This window comes from Poecilia latipinna, unplaced genomic scaffold (genome assembly GCF_001443285.1).
Source record: "Poecilia latipinna isolate Pla-1442-1.1 unplaced genomic scaffold, P_latipinna-1.0 Scaffold4443, whole genome shotgun sequence".
Lineage (NCBI taxonomy): Eukaryota > Metazoa > Chordata > Actinopteri > Cyprinodontiformes > Poeciliidae > Poecilia > Poecilia latipinna.
Genome location: NW_015117059.1, coordinates 14,587 through 23,124, shown reverse-complemented (window position 1 = coordinate 23,124; position 8,538 = coordinate 14,587). Strand labels below are relative to the sequence as shown.

Here is an 8,538-nt window from a genome sequence, read left to right as displayed (position 1 = left end):
AGATTTCATCATGCTTTGTTTAACAAGCTGCCGTCTGCTTCAGTAATATTCCAGGGGTCAGCAACCTTTTTAATTCAGAGAGCTATGTTTTCACCCGCTGCTACAAAATGAGTGTAGAGCCAAAAAAAAGTATTAATTTTATAAATATGTGCTGAATGAAATGTATTTTGAAAGCTAGGGAGATTTAAACTAAAATGTATTTTTATTTTTAGATGTTAAAACAAAATGAATCGTCTGACCTTTACAAGGGGCAAAAAAAAAAACTAAATTTTGTGTAATAAAGCCAGCTAAGTGAACCCATTCCATAACATTGTGAAAGATGGGTAACCCACCCAAAATTTAAAGCACATAGTTGGATGCTAAGAAACATTACATCACTTTTTAAAGCCTCGTACAATCTATGGTCTTCTCTTGTAAATATTCAATGCCGAAAACATAAAAAAAACTGAAAATAGCCACCCTTTCTAGTTGCCTTTATGATTACAAAACATCTTATTTGGTTTTACAAGAGCCACTGCATAGAATCCAACGAGCCGCAGGTTGCAGACCCGTACTGTATGCTAACAGGATAAACTTGGATCCTCATCCTGCCTTGCTTGTAATAGCTCCAGTTAATTGAAACCTTAGATAAGAGCAGTCTTGAATATGTGGCGATTTTCCTCTTGACCATTTCCTGACTTGTAACTGTGACACACAACTGTCTTTCTTGAATTTCATGGATTTCTTTTTTGGCTTGCCTCTTTTGAAAAACGACTGAGGGGTTCTCCCTCATCTAAGCATGTGCTGTTTTCCTTCTAACATCAGAACCTGTGACTGACGATGCGCAAGCATCTTCTGAAGGTGACCAAACCCCTGATAAGAACAAGAAAAAGAACCGCTGCTTTTCTTGCCGGAAGAAAGTGGGCCTTACTGGTAAGTAGGGAAAGCAGTTTCCACACTTTCGGGGTAATTATTAAGCTCTGCCTTGATGCTGGGCTCAATAAGTTTGCAACTTGTGGCCAAGGATTGCTGCAAATCTTTACTTTAAACCCCACACTTAGTAGACCCCTCGAAATTGGTATTAATGCAACATATATTTTGTCATTTTCTTTATGGAAATTGCTTTTCTTCAGTGTTATCATATATTTATATTTTGTTGCTAGAGACTCTTGCGTTATCTCTCTAACCATGTAGAAGATTGGCGATAAAATCTGTGATCCAACTTCTACCAGCTCTGTTGTGGTGAACAACACAGCAGGACACGTGGGGTTTGTGAGCAGCCCATACACAAGGGTGATGATTCACAGCACTAAGACCCTCCTTCTGGCTCTGATTGGATGTTTGTATTGTACGCGCTCCATATTTTGCTTTAGAAAATATGTAAGATGGTTTCACGCCAGAAACACTCTAAATATATTTATATTTCACAAAAAAAGATGAAACTAGGGCCAGTTGAAAAGTGTTTAAAACTTTAATCACAGTTAAAGGAGGAAATGGCTCCAATGTCCTCGCAGTCGACCACACAGCATGCAACCAGTATTGTAAAAATGTGAAGTGTTTGATACGTTGCCTAGCAACGTATCAAAGTTTCGAGATCGGAGTCCCCTGCTATAAATGTCCCAGGTAACGTTCAACTCCTCTGCATCCTGGATATTGTATTTATTTTAGTGCCATCTTCATCTCACATTAACATTTACAGTCACGATCAATAAATTCCAATATATTTTCTGATGAGACTTGTTTGTTATATTAAAAGCACAAAAGCTGTTGATGTGCAGAAAGTTGCATTTGATGTTGAGATGTTCATTTGACAGAGGGATTTGTAGTGTTCAAACCAGTTTTAACTGGTGCATATTTTGGTGCTTTGTTTTGCTACTGTGCAGATTACTGATTTTAGCAAGATCTTTGAAAGGGTCTTTTTTCTCTGCTTGAAATGGCAAAACTTTGACTGTAGAATCCTATTATGCAATATTGTCTTTACTATTCTTTATTGACACAATTAGGACAATTGATGTTCTCAGCGTGTAACCCTTAGGAATTGTAAATTCACACTGCAGCGCTCAGCATTTCTAAAACGCTGCCAACATCTTCCAGTGTTGATGTTGAAAACATCTGAACAAATTTTCTGCATTCCTTCCTCTTATCTGAAGTCTGTCCTCAGTCTGAATGAACAGTAGATTGGTAGCAGGAAATTGTTTTTCTAAAAGGCCTTCTTCCATTTTAGTACTTCCTCTTACGTCAAATCTTAGCACTTATCACTTTGAGTTGTTTTCGACATGCAACAACTTGTGCACTGCAAAAGGGATTCTTGAGCTGCCAATCAAGCTAAATTTCCTATTAATGGAAAAACATTTACAGTCTGAAAGATCTATGTGAAAGTACTTTAAAAAAAAAAAAAACTGTAGTTAACTGTAGTTGAACTTTTCACTACGGTTCAGTGCAACAATCCACGTAAAGCAGGCCTGTACTTGCATAGCGTTTTATTAAGTCCAGAAAACCCCAAAGCATCAGTTTGTGTATTTATATTTCTTTATGCTAATGGTTTAAACAGTTTTCCTCTCTCTCTTTTAAATCAGGTTTTGACTGTCGCTGTGGCAACCTGTTCTGTGCCATCCATCGCTACTCTGACAAACACGACTGTCCGTATGATTACCGGAGTGCAGCGGCTGCACGCATACGCAAGGAGAACCCCATCGTGGTGGCTGAAAAAATTCAGAAGTTATGAGGACTAAGTGCAATAAAAGTCTCTAAGACTTTGTGAATTTGAACAATGGCAACTTGGATGAAAAACACCCGACATCGTGGCTTCATTTGTTCAAGGTAGTTGAAGGCAGGCGGGGTGGGGCGACATGGTCGCAGCAAAAAGTCAAGACACGTCCCTTACTAGTGTTTCCCTCCCTCTCTTTCTCTCGCTCTCTCTCTGCTAGTGACTGCAGCTAAATCTGAGTGTCTGTGTTTTGGGCTTGTATGAAAGTGTGTGTGTGCGCGCGCGCGTGTGTGTTTGCATACATCTGCTTGAGAGTTGGGGAGAGAGTAAAGTAGGGGCTTGACGGACATTTGTTTTGCCATGGGGAGGGAGGGGATATACATTTTAGGCCTTTTTTTGTTTCTCAGCTTAGAGGGATCGTGTTAGTCATTTTTATTTGTACAATCCCTGTGGGTCATTGAAATAAAATGGGTATAAGGAGTTTGGGAATGTGCCACAGCCTGGATAATGAAACCATCTTATTCAGAAGGTGTTGGTTCAAAAAGAGAAACAAAAAGAAATCATGTGTCAGACCTTTTTAAGGGCTTTGGAATATTTTTTGTCTTAGACTTTAAAATTTCTGTAACCTTAATTTTGAAATTGCTTCCCCCCGCCCCCCTCTTTAGCTCTCAGCCTTTGGATCACCACATGTTGAAGTCCGAAGGCTCAGCATTTTTTATTTTTATTTTTTTTTAGTCATTTCTTTCTTTATGTTGACATGCATGGATACTGGGTACATGAACAGCTATTGATTGGGGAGGTAAAGGTCAGAGCTGACGGAGAACCTTGACTTAACCGAGTGATTGAATCCTGATTTTTTTTTTTTTCTTGTTTTAATGAGCGTATGACTTCAGAAGATCTATATTAATATATTCTAGTTAGCTTGAATTGTGTGATTGCATTCTATTTATTTTATATTGTTTGGTATGTGCTGGAGGATTGGTGGCATGTGTCAGCAGATTGTTAGGATTTGCACTTTGCAGTTTTATTTAATTAATTCCATCCTTACTCTATAACCATGAAAGTAAAATAATATACAACCTCTCATATGGATTGGAGTGCAGTTTTGCTGCAATCTGCGCATTAAGATTGCCTTTTTCTCACTTTTTTTTTTTTTTTTCCATTGAAATAAAGCACAACAATGGATATCGACTGCAGAGCACAAAATATGTGCCAACCCTACTTGGTTTTGTTCAGCATTTTGGTCATTTGAAGTTCATATCTGAGCTATACAGCAGGCTCAGAAATAAAAAGCCTTGTTTTAGTGATGAGGTGTATTATGAGGTTTTCCTTGAAAACCTTTTTTTTTTTTTTTTTTTTTTTTTTTTGTGCTTTTTTGTTTTTGGAGTCAGTTAGGCTCCATGTTTCTCTAACCACCAGCAGACCACTGACACATGCTGAATGAAAACTGACCTGGGTCACGGTTAAGCTACACAAAAACATGTTCTGCTCAGCTACAGCAAAGATTGTCGCCGTGCTGTGCTTTCCTTTTTTGTTTTCTTTTTTTTTTTTTTCTTTTTCTTTCTTTTTGTCTTACATAGTCTGATTCAGACGAGTCCTTATGCAAAGATCGCTTCTGGCTAGCTTGTTTTCAGGAAGATCTGACCTGATGCATGTGTGCAGTTGGGACATAAAGCGCAGCGCTGCAAGTTGACTGCATAGTTGGAAATGTCGGAGCTGTGGTCTGAAAAAAGGCAACACTCAGCAGTAGCACAATGCATGGCTGAAACCTTTGGGGCTGAAGTTATCAGGACTCAACAGTTTTTGTTTTTTTTCTTTTTTTTTTCCAAATGTAAATAACATATGGCTCCAATTCATATAGTATAATCTTTATGTAGATTATTGCCAGGTAACTAAGGTGATGGATTGAGGTGAAGAATAGTACTATGTGTATTAAAGTGCTTTTCATAATTATCCAAAAAAAAAAGTGCCCTTACTGGCACTGACAATTTTACCAATTTATTACCCCATTTAATGTACAATTATAACATGTAAAATTTTGTGTTTTCTGTAAGCCACCTGCTACTTGTATCTTCACCAAGCCATGCATCTTCTATTTTTTACAATCATAATGTTTAAAATAAAAACAAACAAAAGAAAAAAAACCCGCCTCCTTACACATTTAACATCCCTTACTCTGTATTCCGACCCACGCTTTTATCCTGTTACTGATATTAAAAGTTTTAAAAGGCCCCCGTGTCGTTCAGGTAGCAGTTGAGGTTTCAGGTTTTCATTATTTAAGCTTTCCCCGTAAACGTCGCTTGATCTTGCTCATTAAGTATTTATAGAAAAGCTGAAAGGAAACTGCAAGGTGTTTTTTTTGTTTGTTTTTTTTTCCTTTCTTTTTTTTTAAATGATTATTTTGTTTTGTTTTTTTTTCCCGAAAAGAACCCAATGCAGATTGTGATCGATGTGAAGCTTTTCTTCTGAGATGAGTTTCCGCTTTAACTCCTCGATTTGAATTCCAGTTGAAGTCTCTGTGTTGGTGATGGGCATGTCTGAATGGCTGCTGGGGTGAGGACTTGGCATGCCAATACCGAGCCCATTTACCTGCGATAGGCTGTGCGTCTATAAACCCTGACTGTGATTAATTTCTCTTGCCGTTTTGCATCTAGTGGAAAATTGAAATCCCGATGGGGTGAATCTTGGGTGATGACGAGACAAATAACAGTCTCGCTTTACGAAGACTTATAGCTGGTGCATCCATATATATTTAAACATAATTCCCAGACTTTCAAATATTGTTTGATGCAGAACATTTAGTTTTGCTTTACAGATGACTTGTAAAAAGATTGTTCGGCTGCGTAAATCATGGGGGAGGGGGGGTCCCATGGTTTGTGCTTATTAATGACTGCTCATATCAGTAACCCGACCCTGTAAACAGGCTTTTTCTAATAATTACGAGCAGTTTGAATGTAAACCACAATATTTCACACGTTATGATGTCAATTTAACAGACTATTTGGATTTTATTTTGACTGTTTCAGGGAGAGAATGGATAGCCAGTTGTCATTTTTACGCAAGTGTCAGTTGAACCACTAACATCGTTTTAGACTGTGATTTGGCACCAGCAACTAGCATTCCTACATAATCTAGATTCCATCAGTACATTAGCTTTTTTTCTTTTTCTTTTTTTTTTTTCCTGTGTGTTGATTATGTTCTGCTGTCTTCAATTCAATGTTAACATCACTTTTCATAATAAATGTCTTCATCATACAGGAGGTTTGATTGATAAATCTATATCTTATGACTGGTTTAAGTTCTGCTTCACCACAGGTGTAAATGCAGATTAAGGTTATTTTTTGATCATTGTCTTTAAAGATGAATTGTGGAGATTTCAGATTAAAGTTTTGTTCAGAGGTATAGTTCCTGTCCCTTCGCACTCCAGTCCCCCAGAGACACCACCGGATAACTTTTTTTTTTTTTTTTTTTTTCTTTTAAGAGTTAGGATTGTATGATGTGTAAGATTAAGTATAAAACAATAAAATCACAAAGTTTATTTTAAAGTATACTTGTCTTTTGTTTTCATTTTTATGCACAAGTGTATTACTTTTTATACATATTTTTCTTGCATTACAACTACAAAAGTGGTAGAACAACACAAAGTAACACATAATTATGTTTTGCTAAAATAAAAATGATCTGCCTCCTCTCTACTCCAGCACACCTAAGGAAATTCCTGGCTACTAATTGGCAGATTTCACAAGGAGAAAGGCATTCATTTTAAAAGAGGTCACTTTTGTGATTTGCCTCAAGTCAGATAGGGTGAAGAGCATCCATGTGGAAGATGATCTAATTAGATTTGATCTAACTAGAAACATGAAGCTGTAGGGATGCTTTTCTTCGGGAGGAACAGGGAAACTGGATGAAATTAAATGCATTGCAGTCTTTGAAGAAAGTTCACTGGTGTCTGCAAAAGGGTTTAAGTCAAAGCATTCTTGTATACATTTGATTGGCCTATTCAGTTTCCACAACTAAGTTTAACTGAGAATATGTGGCATGCCTTGGAAATTGCTGTTCAAACACCTTCTCTACTCGGTCTTAGCTGACTTCCAAAGATAAAAATGAACATGGCTGACGCATCCCGAGACGTGCAGCTGTACAAAATAGTGCTTTGGGGAGAGGCAGATTCGAACGCACCCCACATTTCCTCTGATTTCTATTTTTAACCAAATTTTGTAAACTATCCTTTTCCTCGTGCACAAACTGCTCGTCTTTTGTATAAAGTTACTCAAGGCAATGAAACTTGTTTGCTGTAACATAATGTGAAAAAGACTAATGGACGTGAATGCTTCTGTGAGGCTCTCATGCGCTAAATGTTGCGTTGCCGATGTAAACCGGCTCTCTTGTCTGCTTTTGTACTTATTGTTTTGAGATTCAACAAAATGCCGTTGGCACAAAAGCAACCATTCAGCAGCACATAATGTGTTTTAGTGTTCAGCGACGCCAAGAGCCTGCCCAAAGGAAATGAGGCTGTCTTGTCTGTTTGTGACCAATGGTTGCTTTTGTAATATATCGTAAAAGTATAATTACATGAGCAATTGCGCTCTGCTGAAACTGTGCATTCTCTGATGGTACTGCAAAGACTCGCACCAAAAACAGCTGTTAGTTGTGGGATCCTAAATCATATAAAAATGGGTCTGTGTAAAGTGGCCTGTATAAATAAGTGGAGCACTCTTGCAGGTGCTGTCTCTTACTAAAACATCCAGAAACCCCCCCTGCACTCCTCCAAAAAAACAGAATATAAACAGAGGTACTTGAATATGTGCTGCAGAAATCTAAATGTTATTGGTAGACTGTGCACACTGTGTGACATCAATTTAGTTCCCTATTTTCAGCTATGGTTGTCATTCATTTTTACTCAAGATTCAAGCACCTGGAATGAGTCCTCACAGAAGCCCCGCAGGCCTAAAGAAATTAGATGTTTAACTCAGCGTACGCAACATTCTGCTGGTATAAAGGACGACTGTGTGATAATAACCATGTCTGAGTCTTCTTCTGCTTCCAAACTGTTTGTCGCTGCTGTTCTAATTATAGTTCTAGTGCTTTAGCACATGCAAAGTAGTTACAAGAAGCGACGTGTTTTCCAACCTTCTCTAAGTATAAAACTGCGTCCCATAGTTGTTTCTGACCTGAGACAAGATGGCTTCTGTTTTAATAACTAAATGTGATTCAAATGAGTTAAATTTGCATCTAGCATCTTAAAATCTGTACTAAATTATATTTTGTTCGGGCACATCTCTAATATGAGGAAAACAGTTATTCATCAAATAAAGCTGAATTTAAGCATTTCGTTGCAATGTGCTTGATTCTTTTTGTAGAAATTGCTTGGAGTTTTAATTTTTGACTAAAATTGAAAACTGAAAACGAATTTCACTTTTGTCATGTACTTTTAGACGAAAAGTAATTTTTTTTGTAATTAATTAGATAAGTTGCTCCTAAAAGCAACTTCTGCATAGTTCAAAAACTTTGAAAGCATTTGGACTAACTAGGTTTTAACATCAAGCGATTCAGGAGGTTAGCAATGATGCTTGGAATAGAAAACATTTTTTCCTGTAACAGTTTAGTTTTTCTGTCAATGTTCGGGATGCTAAATGGGGATTGTAGAACACGCATGTGAACAGCAATACCCTAAAATCCGATCTAGCTTTTACAGCAAAACCAGTCCATAAAAATCACCACTTGAGTAATATGAGAATATTTATTAGCTGTCAAAAGTAAAACGCAAGCTGTAGCAATCGGAACCATCTAACGGCCATGCAAACTCTTGTAAAACTGATAAAAGCATTTCAGTAATCTAATCTTGAAGCACA

The 8,538-nt window shown here is 37.4% G+C and overlaps 1 long non-coding RNA gene across 1 annotated transcript; it reads left to right on the top strand.

Moving 5' to 3' along the window:
* The first annotated feature begins 770 nt into the window (after positions 1 to 770).
* On the top strand, positions 771 to 4,822 carry LOC106942643 (uncharacterized). Its single transcript, XR_001423677.1, has 2 exons — positions 771 to 912; positions 2,556 to 4,822. It is a non-coding gene; the product is annotated as an uncharacterized LOC106942643 (long non-coding RNA).
* The last annotated feature ends 3,716 nt before the right edge of the window (positions 4,823 to 8,538 follow it).